The sequence below is a fragment of the Pogoniulus pusillus genome, chromosome 9, assembly GCF_015220805.1.
Source record: "Pogoniulus pusillus isolate bPogPus1 chromosome 9, bPogPus1.pri, whole genome shotgun sequence".
NCBI classification, from domain to species: Eukaryota; Metazoa; Chordata; class Aves; order Piciformes; family Lybiidae; genus Pogoniulus; species Pogoniulus pusillus.
The window spans coordinates 2,906,750-2,919,886 of NC_087272.1; the positions used below are offsets into that span (position 1 = coordinate 2,906,750).

A 13,137-nucleotide genomic window follows, 5' to 3' on the forward strand; every position below is an offset into this window, starting at 1 on the left:
ACCTTGGAGACCTGGGCTTTTGGGCAGGTTTGGAGGAAGGTTTGTGTGAAGCTTTGGCCTGAGGAGGTTCTTGGGGTCTGTAGATTGTGTGTGGGTGTGTGAGCCTTTCCAGCCCTGTCTGGTTGTGCTCCTGTGTGACCCATGTGAGATTCTCTGGTCCTGCTGTGGCAGGGGGGGTTGGATTGGAAGCTCTCCCGAGGTCCTTTCTCACCCCTAACATCCTCTGAGCCTGTGGTTAAACAAAGTGCAAGATCCAGCTGGGGTATGCCATAGGAGATTGGCCAAGGACCACATTGATGCTTCTCATTGACTTGTTTTAACTTCAGAAGCAGTGAATCAGAGGAGTATCTGTATTTCAGAACTCAGATGGTGACAGGATGTTTCACTTTACAGTCATCCCCAAGAGACCAGTAGAGCTTTCACACTCAATCAGCAATGAGAAGATGTTCACATTTCCTTGGGTTGCATTAAAGAACAAAACAAACAAAGCCACCCACACAAAGAACCCCAAACAAAACAAACCAAGCAGGTTTGCTGACAATGCCAAGCTCTGTGGTGTGGCTGACATCTGGAGGGCAGGGACCCATCCAGGGGGACCTGGACAGGCTGCAGAGGTGGGCACAAGCCAAGCTCAGGAGGTTCAACAAGACTAAGTGCAAGGTCCTGCAGCTGGGTGGAGGCAATCTCAAGTATCAGCTCCAGGCTGGGCAGTGAGTGGCTGAAGAGCAGCCCTGGAGAGAGAGACTTTGGAGTGCTGGTGGATGAGAAGCTGAACAGGAGCCAGCAGTGTGCACTTGCAGCCCAGAAAGCCAAGCAGAGCCTGGGCTGCAGCAGCAGAAGTGTGGCCAGCAGGGCCAGGGAGGGGATTCTGCCCCTCTGCACTGCTCTGGTGAGACTCCACCTGGAGCACTGTGTCCAGTTCTGGAGCCTCTGTTACAGGAAAGATCTGGAGGTGCTGGAGGGTGTCCAGAGAGGGCCCACGAGGATGATCAGAGGGCTGGAGCTGCTCTGCTATGGGGACAGGCTGAAGGAGTTGGAGTTGTTCAGTCTGGAGAAGAGAAGGCTCTGGGGAGACCTTCTTGTGGCCTTGCAGTATCTGAAGGGGGCTACAAGAAAGCTGGGGAGGGACTTGTTAGGGTGTGAGGTAGTGATGGGACTGTGAGGAATGGAACAAAACTAGAAGTGGGTAGGTTCAGATTGGATGTTAGGAGGAAGCTGTTCAGTATGAGGGTGGTGAGAGACTGGCACAGGTTGCCCGGGGAGGTAGTGGAAACCTCATCCCTGGATGTTTTGAAGGCCAGGCTGGATGTGGCTCTGCTCAACCTGCTCTAGTGTGAGGTGTCCCTGCCCATGGTAGGTAGGTTGGAAGTGGATGGTCCTTGGGGTCCCTTCACATCCTGACAGTTCTGTGACCCTGTGCAAAAACAGTGAGTGAGGGGAAAGAGTTCTCCAGACTTTAAGTACAGAGAAAGACAAACTAAGGAGGCTTCATGGACATCTGTAAGAGACTTAGAGATAATTAACTGACCTTATTTGTTCAGTTATTAATTCAGTAGCTTAGAAGCTGCTGGCATGGTATCAAACAGGGCTGGAATCTCAGAGCAAAGCTTAAGCTGGGGGGAAAAAAAAAGCCTTTCATTTAGGGCAGTGAGAATCCTCTGGTGGTAAGCTGGTGGTGTTCACTGGGGGACTCTTAAATCTCTGCAGTTCAAAGGCTGCTATTTCACAAATCCCAAGTATGGGATTCCAAGTGGTGGTGGTGGTGGTGAGAGCCAAATGCTTTGTACCCAGATTACACTTCCTGTAAGGAAGATGTAAGCTTCCCTTGTGACTGTCTTGTGATGTGAAAAGGTGAGAGTGGGAAAGAGAGAAGCTTGGCTTCTGGAAACATGTAAGGTGCTTCCATAGCCAGGAGAGCTGTGCTTATGGGGCAGCTGGAATGGCACTTCTGGCTCAGGAGATTTTAAAGCTCTTAATGAAAAGGGAAAGGGAAAAATAATGAAAGCTTGTGTGTGGAGTCCTGCATCTGGGGAGGAATAACAGCAGGCACCAGGACAGACTAGGGGTTGTCCTGCTAGAAAGCACCTCCATAGAGTCAAGCAGGTTGGAAGAGAGCTCCAAGCTCAGCCAGCCCAACCCAGCACCCAGCCCTGGCCAAGCAACCAGACCATGGCACTAAGTGCCCCAGCCAGGCTTGGCTTCAACACCTCCAGGCACAGCCACTCCACCACCTCCCTGGGCAGCCCATTCCAATGCCAATCACTCTCTCTGACAACAACTTCCTAACAACATCCAGCCTAGACCTCCCCTGGCACAGCTTGGGACTGTGTCCCTTTGTTCTGTTGCTGCTTGCCTGGCAGCAGAGCCCAACCCCACCTGGCTACAGCCTCCCTGCAGGCAGCTGCAGACAGCAATGAGCTCTGCCCTGAGCCTCCTCTGCTGCAGGCTGCACACCCCCAGCTCCCTCAGCCTCTCCTCACAGGGCTCTGCTCCAGGCCCCTCCCCAGCCTTGCTGCCCTTCTCTGGACACCTTCCAGCACCTCAACATCTCTCTTGACTTGAGTAGCCCACAACTGGACACAGCACTCTAGGGGTAGTCTGAGCAGTGCTGAGTACATCTTCAGACACTCCCAGGCCCAGCAAGCCTGTGTTCCAGATCCTAACAACAGATGGGCACAAAAGTTTTGGCTAGGTTGAGGTGACTAATGCCAGCCTCTGTAGCAATAACTGCCAAAGCATGGTGAGTGCTGTTCATGTTGGGCAACACTGATTGCTTCATCTAGAAACTGAATTATCCCCTGCTGTGTTGACATCCAGATGAAAGCCTAAAAGCTGCAGGTTTGCCTGATGCTTCACTTTGTCAGTCTCCACAAGGAGAATGGAAGCTGTAGGTTTGGCTCTGTTCTTTGTATAGGTCTGTGTTCATGAGGTTTAGTTTGTTTGTAAGAAGCCATTGGTGACAGCAAAAGGAGGGAGGCATCTTTCTGACAGCTGAGGAATGGGGGTTAAGATGCAAAAGGCCATCAAGGTGACAGAGTGCTACCAACATATCACAGAATCAACCAGGTGGGAAAAGACTTCCAGGGTCATCGAGTCCAGCCTCTCACCTAACACCTTCCAATGAACTAACCCCTGGCACTAAGTGCCTCATGCAGCCTCCTCTTAAACACCTCCGGGGATAGGGATGCCACCACCTCCCCCAGCAGCCCATTCCAATGCCAACCACACTTTCCATGTAGAACACCCCCATCTGCATCTCATTCTCCCTTCCTCCTCCCTCTCATTCTCCCTTCCTCCTCCCTCTCATTCTCCCTTCCTCCTCCCTCTCATTCTCCCTTCCTCCTCCCTCTCATTCTCCCTTCCTCCTCCCTCTCATTCTCCCTTCCTCCTCCCTCTCATTCTCCCTTCCTCCTCCCTCTCATTCTCCCTTCCTCCTCCCTCTCATTCTCCCTTCCTCCTCCCTCTCATTCTCCCTTCCTCCTCCCTCTCATTCTCCCTTCCTCCTCCCTCTCATTCTCCCTTCCTCCTCCCTCTCATTCTCCCTTCCTCCTCCCTCTCATTCTCCCTTCCTCCTCCCTCTCATTCTCCCTTCCTCCTCCCTCTCATTCTCCCTTCCTCCTCCCTCTCATTCTCCCTTCCTCCTCCCTCTCATTCTCCCTTCCTCCTCCCTCTCATTCTCCCTTCCTCCTCCCTCTCATTCTCCCTTCCTCCTCCCTCTCATTCTCCCTTCCTCCTCCCTCTCATTCTCCCTTCCTCCTCCCTCTCATTCTCCCTTCCTCCTCCCTCTCATTCTCCCTTCCTCCTCCCTCTCATTCTCCCTTCCTCCTCCCTCTCATTCTCCCTTCCTCCTCCCTCTCATTCTCCCTTCCTTCTCCCATTCTTATTCTCCATTCCTTCCATTCTCATTCTCCATTCCTCCTCCCATTCTCATTCTCCATTCCTCCTCCCATTCTCATTCTCCATTCCTCCTCCATCTCATTCTCCATTCCTCCTCCATCTCATTCTCCATTCCTCCTCCATCTCATTCTCCATTCCTCCTCCATCTCATTCTCCATTCCTCCTCCATCTCATTCTCCATTCCTCCTCCATCTCATTCTCCATTCCTCCTCCATCTCATTCTCCATTCCTCCTCCATCTCATTCTCCATTCCTCCTCCATCTCATTCTCCATTCCTCCTCCATCTCATTCTCCATTCCTCCTCCCTCTCATTCTCCATTCCTCCTCCCTCTCATTCTCCATTCCTCCTCCCTCTCATTCTCCATTCCTCCTCCCTCTCATTCTCCATTCCTCCTCCCTCTCATTCTCCATTCCTCCTCCCTCTCATTCTCCATTCCTCCTCCCTCTCATTCTCCATTCCTCCTCCCTCTCATTCTCCATTCCTCCTCCATCTCTCCATTCCTTCATGGTCTCATTCTCAGGGCTTTGGCTATTTCTGGATCTGCTTTTTTGTTTAGCTAAGAGTCAAGGGAACTGCTGTTTGTTGTTTGCAAACAGCTCCTCACTGCTGTTGCTGCTCTACAAGGTTCACCCTTAAACCATATCTGCAAGCACCACATCCAGACGACCTTTAAACACATCCAGAGCTGGTGACTCAACCATCTCCCTGGGCAGCCCCTTTTAAGCCTGACCATGACAATGAAGTCTTTGTAATTGCCATTACTTAGATGCCATGAAGGAGCCACAGAGCAAAAGCTTTTACTGTGTGCCAGCCTAAGCTCTCAAAGGGATGGTCAGTCTGTGAGCCACTGCAGTGCATTTGCTGCTGTGTCAAGACTTCCTAGGATGCTTTTTTTTTAATGAGGAGGTTATTATATGGTGATACAGATCTTGAAAGAGTCTGTTGGGTGCTAGGGCATGGAATGAAGTATGGTCTCAAGTGGTAGCAGGGGCAAATCAAAGCCTGTTCAGAAGGGAACAAAATGTGAGCTTGTTTATTCATTGAAACAATTATTGGCTATAAGAAGAGGGAAGGATCACAGCAAGCTGCTGATCCACATTCAGCTGGGTTTTAAGGTTCTGTGCTGAAGCTGCTCAGCACTAGTATGTCACAGAATCACAGAAAACATCTGCTTGGAAGAGACCTCCAAACTCATCCAGTCCAACCTTCCACACAGTTTAGGATCAATCCTAAACCATGTCCCTAAGCCCCAGCTCCACAGGCTGCTCAAACACCTCCAGGGATGGGGACTCCAGCACTGCCCTGGGCAGAGCATTCCAGTGGTTGAGAACCCTCTCTGGCAAGAAATATTTCCTAGCATCCAGCCTGGACCTGCCCTGGGGCAGCTTGGAACCATTTCCTCTGCTCCTGTGCCTCACCACCAAGGAGCAGAGCCTGCCCCCTGCTCACTCCGACCTCCCTGAAGGGAGCTGGAGAGAGCAACAAGCTCTGCCCTCAGCCTCCTCTTCTGCAGCCTGAACACCCCCAGCTCCCTCAGCCTCTCCTAGTAGCCCAGGTACTCCAGGCCCTTCTCCAGCCTCATTGCCCTTCTCTGGACACACTCCAGCCCCTCAGTGTCTCTCTTGTAATGAGGAGTGCAGAGCTGAACACAACAAAGTGTGGCCCCCCCAGCGCTGAGCACAGGAGGATGATTCCCTCCTGCCCCTGCTGCACACCCTGTTTCTGCTCCCAGCCAGGCTGCCATTGGCTTGCTTGGCCACCTGGGCACTGCTGCCTCCTATTTAATCGACTGCCAAGCAACTCCCCCAGGGCCTTGTCTGAGTCTCAGCTTTCCAACCACACATCTCCAGGTCTGTAGCTCTCCATGGGGAGCAGCTGGAGAACGTTGCCCAAACCAATCTTGTTGGGACCAGAAGGGAGAAGAAATGTTGAGCTCCAATAAAAAAATCTCACCCTTTGCCTTCCAGGTCATACTTAAACTTGCATTAGCTGCAGGTGTGATTGGTGGCACAGAGTCAAGGTGGAGGCCTGTAGCCAGTGGTGCTCTCCAGGGACCAGTTTTGTTCAGTATCTTTATTCATGACCTGGATGAGGGCATTGAGTGCACCCTCAGTAAGTTTGCTGATGATGCCAAACTGGGGAGGGGTGGCTGATACCCCTCAGGCTGTGCTGCCATCCAACAAGATGTGGGCAGGCTGAGAGCTGGGAGAAGGCAAACCTCTTGAAGTTCAGTAAGGACAAGTGCAGGCTCCTGCATCTGGGGAGGAACAGCAGCAGGCAGCAGTACAGGTTAAGTGTGGCCCTGTTGGAGAGCAGCTCCGTGGAGAAAGCCCTTGGAGTGGTGATGGGCAGCAACTTCTGCAGGGGACAGCAATGTGCCTTGGTGGCCAAGAGAGCCAATGGCAGCCTGGTGTGCATCAGGGAAAGTGTGGCCAGCAGGGCTAGGGAGGTTCTTCTACCTCTCTACTCTAGCTGCAATACTGTGTCCAGTTTTGGGCTCCCCAGTCCCAGAAAGACACCTGGAGAAAGTCCAGCAGAGAGCCACAAGGATGAGTGAGGGACTTGAGCACCTGCCCTATGGAGAGAGACTGAGAGCCCTGAGGCTGTTTAGTCTGGAGAGGAGAAAGCTGAGAGGGATCTGATCAACATCTATCAATAGCTGAGGGGAGGGTGTCGAGGGGAGGGTGTCAAGAGGAGGTGGCCAAGCTCTTTTTGGTGGTGCACTGCAGTAAGCCCAGGAGCAGTGGATACAAACTGGAACAGAAAAGCATGAGGAGAAACCTCTTTAGAGTGAGGGTGACAAAGCCCTGGAACAGACTGCTCAGAGGGGTTGTGGAGCCTCCTTCTCTGGAGACTTTCCAACCCCCCCCGAATGCATTCCTGTGCAGACTACCTTAGAGGATCCTGCTTTTGGCAGGAGGGTTGGACTGGATGACCTTTGGAGGTCTCTTCCAACCTCTAAAGTTCTGTGATTCTGTGAGTGGGAGGTGACTATAAAGTTATTGGCTGGAGAGTTCAGCCCAAACCTGGGTGCTGTATGCAGAGAGGCAACTGGGGGGTGTGTGGTGGGTGTGTGTGTGTTATGGCTGAGGCTTCCTTTAGATGTCCAGAGAGTGCAGGCACAGAGCTCAGCTATCTGGTTTCAGCTCTGGAGAGACAGACTGTGGAGTCTCCTTCCCTGGAGACTTACCAAACCCACCTGCATGCATTCCTGAGCAAACTACCCTGGGTGACCCTGCTTGTGGCATGGGGGTTGGACTTGGCTGATCTCTGGAAGTCAATTCCAACCTCTCACGTTGCGGGATTCCATGAGATTATTTCTCAGCTAAAAGTGGCAAAACCATCATGTGGCCATGCAGGAATTTGCTCTCTTTGCTCTGTGTGACTGTTGGAGAGTTTCATTTATATCCAGTTGGACACTGACCTTAAAGGCCCTTTCCAACCTAAATAGTTCATAGAGTCATGGAATCAGTCAGGGTTGGAAGGGACCACAAGGAGCAGCCAGTCCCAACCCCCCTGCCATGCCCAGGGACACCCTACCCTAGAGCAGGCTGCCCACAGCCTCAGCCAGCCTGGCCTCAAACACCTCCAGCCATGGGGCCTCAACCACCTCCCTGGGCAACCCATGCCAGCCTCTCACCACTCTCATCACCAACAACTTCCTCCTCACCTCCACTCTGACTCTCCCCACCTCCAGCTTTGCTCCATTCCCCCCACTCCTGCCACTCCCTCACAGCCTAAAAAGTCCCTCCCCAGCTTTTTTGGAGGCCCCTTCAGATCCTAGAAGGCCACAAGAAGGTCACCTGGGAGCCTCCTCTGCTCCAGCCTGCACAGCCCCAACTCTTTCAGTCTGTGTTCACAGCAGAGCTGCTGCAGCCTCTGAGCATCCTCCTGGCCCTGCTCTGGACACTCTCCAGCATCTCCACAGCCCTCTTGTAATGAGGGCTCCAGAACTGGATGCAGTACTCCAGGTGGGGTCTCAGCAGAGCACAGCAGAGGGGCAGAATCCCGTCCCTGGCCCTGCTGGCCACACTTCTGCTGCTGCAGCCCAGGCTCTGCTTGGCTTTCTGGGCTGCAAGTGCACACTGCTGGCTCCTGCTGAGCTTCTCCTCCAGCAGCACCCCCAAGTCCCTCTCCTCAGGGCTGCTCTCCAGCCACTCACTGCCCACCCTGCATTTGTGCTTGGCATTGCCTCGACCCAGCTGCAGGACCTTGCCCTTGGTGTTGTTGCACCTCCTGAGCTTGGCTTGTGCCCACCTCTGCAGCCTGTGCAGCTCCCTCTGGATGGATCTCTGCCCTCCAGCCTGCCTGCTGCACCACACAGCTTGGTGTGGGCAGCAAACTTGCTGAGGCTGCACTCAGTGCCTCTGTCCATGGCACCTACAAAGCTGTTGAACAAGACTGGTGCCAGGACTGATCCCTGAGGGACTCTGCTTGTCACTGGCCTGCACTTGGCCACGGAGCCACTGACAGCCACTCTTTGGGTGCAGCCACCAAGCCAGTTCTTTTTCCATCCAGTGCTCCACCCGTATGTGGCTAGCTTGGAGACCAGGATGTGGTGCAGGACAGTGCCAAAGGCCTTCCTCAGGTCCAGGTCAGTGCCATCAGTTGCTCACCCCTCATCTATTCATGTTGTCACCTGCTCAGAGAAGCACAGGAATTCCTGCACAGGAATTTTAAGGCACATAGGTTTTCATCAACTTTAGAGGAGAACTAAGAAGTCTTCTCTTCAGCATAGTGAGGGTATTTTCTTGTGTGGATGGGATGATGATTTGGGTGAGAGTGTGTTACTTGTTGCAAAACCTTCTCTAACATTGTGAAAACCTGAGTCACACAGTTGGAAAAACTCCAGTTCTTTGATTCATACCCTTAGGTGCTCAAGAGTCATGAAGGGGCTCTCTTTGTCCAGATTTGTTAAGAGAGTAATCTTTTTTTCCCCCTGTATTTTATTACTTCTCTTCTTTTCTTGATCATAATTGATTTAGTTTTTTAAAAGAGGAGCAAAATTAAAGGTGCTTCACCTTTAAATGGGTCAATGCAAGCTTGCTGTTTGCAACATCAAGGGAGGTTCTCCTCCCCCTCTACTCTGCCCTAGTGAGGCCCCACCTGGAATGTTGCAGCCAGTTCTGGGCTCCCCAGATCAAGAGGGACAGGGATCTGCTGGAGAGAGACCAATGCAGGGCTACAAGGATGATTAAGGTGCTGCAGCACTGTCAGAGGAGGAAAGGTTTAGTTTCCTTCTCCTATGCTTAGGCTGCAGAGGGGAAGGCTGAGAGGGGATCTGAGCAATGTCCATCAAGAGCTGAGGGCTGGGGGTCAGGAAGGAAGGCACAGGGACAGCCTCTGCTCACCTCTGCCCTGCCACAGGACAAGGGGCAAGGGATGGAAACTGCAGCACAGGAAGCTCCACCTCAGCATGAGGAAGAAGTTGTTGAGTGTAAGGGTGAGAGAGCCCTGGCACAGGCTGCCCAGAGAGGTTGTGGAGTCTCCTTGTCTGGAGCCTTTGCAGCCCTGTCTGGATGTGCTCCTGTGTGACCTGTGCTCAATTCTCTGCTCCTGCTCTGGCTGGGGGCTGGGACTGGAAGCTCTCCAGAGGTCCCTTCCAACCCCAGCCCCCTGTGATCCTGTGACTGCTCAGCATTTCAGCCAGAGGTCCTTTCCAAACCTCTTAACATCCTCTGATCCTTTGAAGTGTGCACAACAAATTCTACAGTGTTTCTGAATTTCACTTCAGTAGACAATTATATAATTAGTTAAATGAAACCAAGGTTGATGATTTGTGAGGGTTGTAAAATAAGTGGTGCACCAAACTGCTGTTAGGTGAGCTGCTGTTAACATCAAATGCAGCTCTACCTCCTCTTATAATTGCTCAGCACCGACCTTTGGGTTGGTTTTTTTTTCAGCAGGATGAGACTGACTGAAATCTGCTTTTTAATTTCTGTTCTTTTTGAAGTAGATCAGGAAAAAAATGAAAGGGAAAAAAAAATTAAGATCTTGAGCTTCATTGTAAAGTTCAGGTGGCCAAGAGAGCCAATGGCATCCTGGGCTGGCTCAGGAACAGTGTGGGCAGCAGGAGAAGGGAGGTTCTTGTGCCCCTGTGCTCAGCACTGCTCAGGCCACCCCTGGAGTGCTGTGTCCAGTTCTGGGCTCCTCCATTCAAGAGAGATGTTGAGGTGCTGGAAGGTGTCCAGAGAAGGGCAGCAAGGCTGGGGAGGAGCCTGGAGCAGAGCCCTGTGAGGAGAGGCTGAGGGAGCTGGGGGTGTGCAGCCTGCAGCAGAGGAGGCTCAGGGCAGAGCTCATTGCTGCCTGCAGCTGCCTGCAGGGAGGCTGTAGCCAGGTGGGGTTGGGCTCTGCTGCCAGGCAAGCAGCAAGAGAAGAAGGGGACACAGTGTGAAGTTGTGTCAGGGGAGGTCTGTGCTGGATGTTGTTAGGAAGTTCCTGGCAGAGAGAGTGATTGGCATTGGAATGGGCTGCCCAGGGAGGTGGTGGAGTGGCTGTGGCTGGAGGTGTTGAAGCCAAGCCTGGATGAGGCACTTAGTGCCATGGTCTGGTTGCTTGGCCAGGGCTGGGTGCTAGGTTGGACTGGCTGAGCTTGGAGCTCTCTTCCAACCTGCCTGATTCCATGATTCAAAGGTGTTTCTCCTAAAGTTCAAGTGATGCCTCCCATGTTTCAGTCTGTGCCTGTTGCCTGTCACTGGCCACCACCCAGAAGTTCCCAGCCACATCCTCCTGACTCTTTAGATGTTTATAAATATAAGATCCTCTCTCCATCTTCTCTTTTCCAGGTTAAAGAGCTTCAGACCTCTCAGCCTCTCTCCTGTTTCTTACCTCCCTGAGGACTAATGCTTTTTCCTCTTCAATCCTCACCTTCATGGGGGCAGCTGAGGCATGCTTTGAAAGCTCAGGGGAGCAGAGAAAACGCAGTTGGTTTGTTTTCATTCTGGCAGAAGGTGCATCTCAGCTGCATGCTGCTGCCTTGAAGTGCTTTAGACACTCACACTCTGTAGGACTGGTGCCTAACTAGGAGGCAACCATTTCTGGTGTTGAGCCATGGCCCTAGGGCAGACTGAGGCAGTGGCTTTGTACTGTGTTGTGCTGCTCACTGCAGAGCCTGGTTGCTACCTTTTGAGCAGAGCTTTGCTGGACGGTTTGCCCGTGGGGCATTGCTTTGCCTGGAAGTAGTGTGAGTAACGATTGCTTCATTAAGGAGGAGGTAGTCACCAGTTAGTTGATCTCCAGGCAATCTCTATAGCCTGCTACACATACAAACAGGACACTTATACTCTTTGGCCGAGGAATCTCTTAACTTACACCTTTACCTACGATGCAGATGCCACTGGTGACAAATGTCCTTGTTACATTGGTGCTAGAGCCCACCAGAAACAAAGGTTTAGCATCCTCAGATGAGATGTTGAGGGGGCTTGAGAGAGGCTCTCCTCTCCCTTTACCTCTGCTATGAGGAGAGACTGAAAGAGTTGGGGCTGTGCAGGCTGGAGCAGAGGAGGCTCCCGGGGACCTTCTTGTGGCCTTCCAGCATCTGAAGGGGGCTACAAAAGAGCTGGGAAGGGACTTTTGAGGCTGCCAGGGAATGCCAGGACTGGGGGGAATGGAGCACAGCTGGAGGTGGGGAGAGTCAGGCTGTCCATGAGGAGGAAGTTGTTGGTGATGAGAGTGGTGAGAGGCTGGCATGGGTTGCCCAGGGAGGTGGTTGAGGCCTCATGGCTGGAGGTGTTTCAGGCCAGGCTGGCTGAGGCTGTGGGCAGCCTGCTCTAGGGTAGGGTGTCCCTGGGCATGGCAGGGGGGTAGAAACTGGCTGCTCCTTGTGCTCCCTTACAACCCTGACTGATTCTATGATTCTACTCTGCCCTGGCAAGGCTGCATCTGGAACACTGTGTCCTGTTCTGGGCCCCTCAGTTCAGGAATGAGTTCGGGGAACTGCTTGAAAGGAGTCCAGCACAGAGCCACAAAGCCGATAAAGGCAGTGGAACATCTTCCTGAGGAGGGGAGCCTGAGGAATCTGGGGCTGTGCTGATTGCAGAAGAGGAGCCTGAGAGGTGACCTCATTCATGTTGCTAGGTTGGACTGGCTGAGCTTGGAGGTCTCTTCCAACCTGCTTGGTTCCATGATTCTATGATTCTAAGTCTAAGCGGATGACAAGACAGTAACAGAATCCCCTGAAAGCATTTGGATGCTGTCTGAAGCTGGAGCTAGCACTGCCAGTCAGAGGCATCTTCTCCAAAGAAGATGAGATTAGCTTTAGGCAGGCTGAACTAAACTGATAAATAACTAAATTGATAATAATTAAATTGAAATAACTAAATTGATCATTGGCCATCAAGCGGAGGGGACCAAGCTCTGTGTGGTGGTGCACAGCAATAAGCCAAGGAGCAATGGATACAAACTGGAACAGAGAAGGTTTCAGCTCAACCTGAGGAGAAACTTCTTTCCAGTGAGGGTGACAGAGCCCTGGAGCAGGCTGCCCAGAGAGGTTGTGGAGTCTCCTTCTCTGGAGACATTCAACCTCCCCCAAATGCGTTCCTGTGTGGACTACCCTGGGTGCTCCTGCTCTGGCAGGGAGGTTGGACTGGATGATCTCTGGAGGTCAGACTGGATGATCTCTGGAGGTCCTTTCCAAGCTCTTTCTGTGATTCTGTGAGATGATTTCTCAGCTGAAAGTATAACAAAGCTCCTGTGCCCATGCAGGAATGTGATGCTTTTGCTCTGTGTGAATATTAAGTGGTTTCTTTCTTTTCTGGTTGGACTTGATGACCTTAAAGGCCTTTCCCAACCTAAATAATCCCATGATTCCTGCCCATGAATGTTAAGGCAGGGATTTTCTCTTCAGTTTTACAGGAGAAGTAAGAAGAGTTTTCTTCAGCATAGTGAGGAGGGCATCTCTTGATGTATGTGGGGATCTCTGGAGGTCCCTTCCCACCTCTACCATCCTGTGATTCTGTGACAAGGAGTAAAAGCCAACCTGGCTGACAGCAGGTGAGTCACTTTAAATCATCCCAACATTTGGATCCAGACCTGAGTGAGAACATCAGGAATGACATTTTGTCTGTCTAGACAATGAAATTCCCACAGGCTTTGTTTCTGTTCACAAAACCTATGCAATGGGGTTGTTTAGCCTGCAGAAGAGGAGGCTCAGGACAGAGCTCATTGCTGTCTTCAACTACCTGAAGGGAGGCTGTAGCCAGGTGGGGTTGGGCTCTTGTGCCAGGCAAGCAGCAACAGAA

At 52.1% G+C, this 13,137-nt stretch overlaps 1 protein-coding gene across 1 annotated transcript in view; it reads right to left on the reverse strand.

Moving 5' to 3' along the window:
- HPGDS (hematopoietic prostaglandin D synthase) overlaps positions 1–13,137 on the reverse strand; it is a 38,183-nt gene that overhangs the window by 9,904 nt on the left and 15,142 nt on the right. The gene's annotated exons all lie outside the window — the stretch shown is intronic.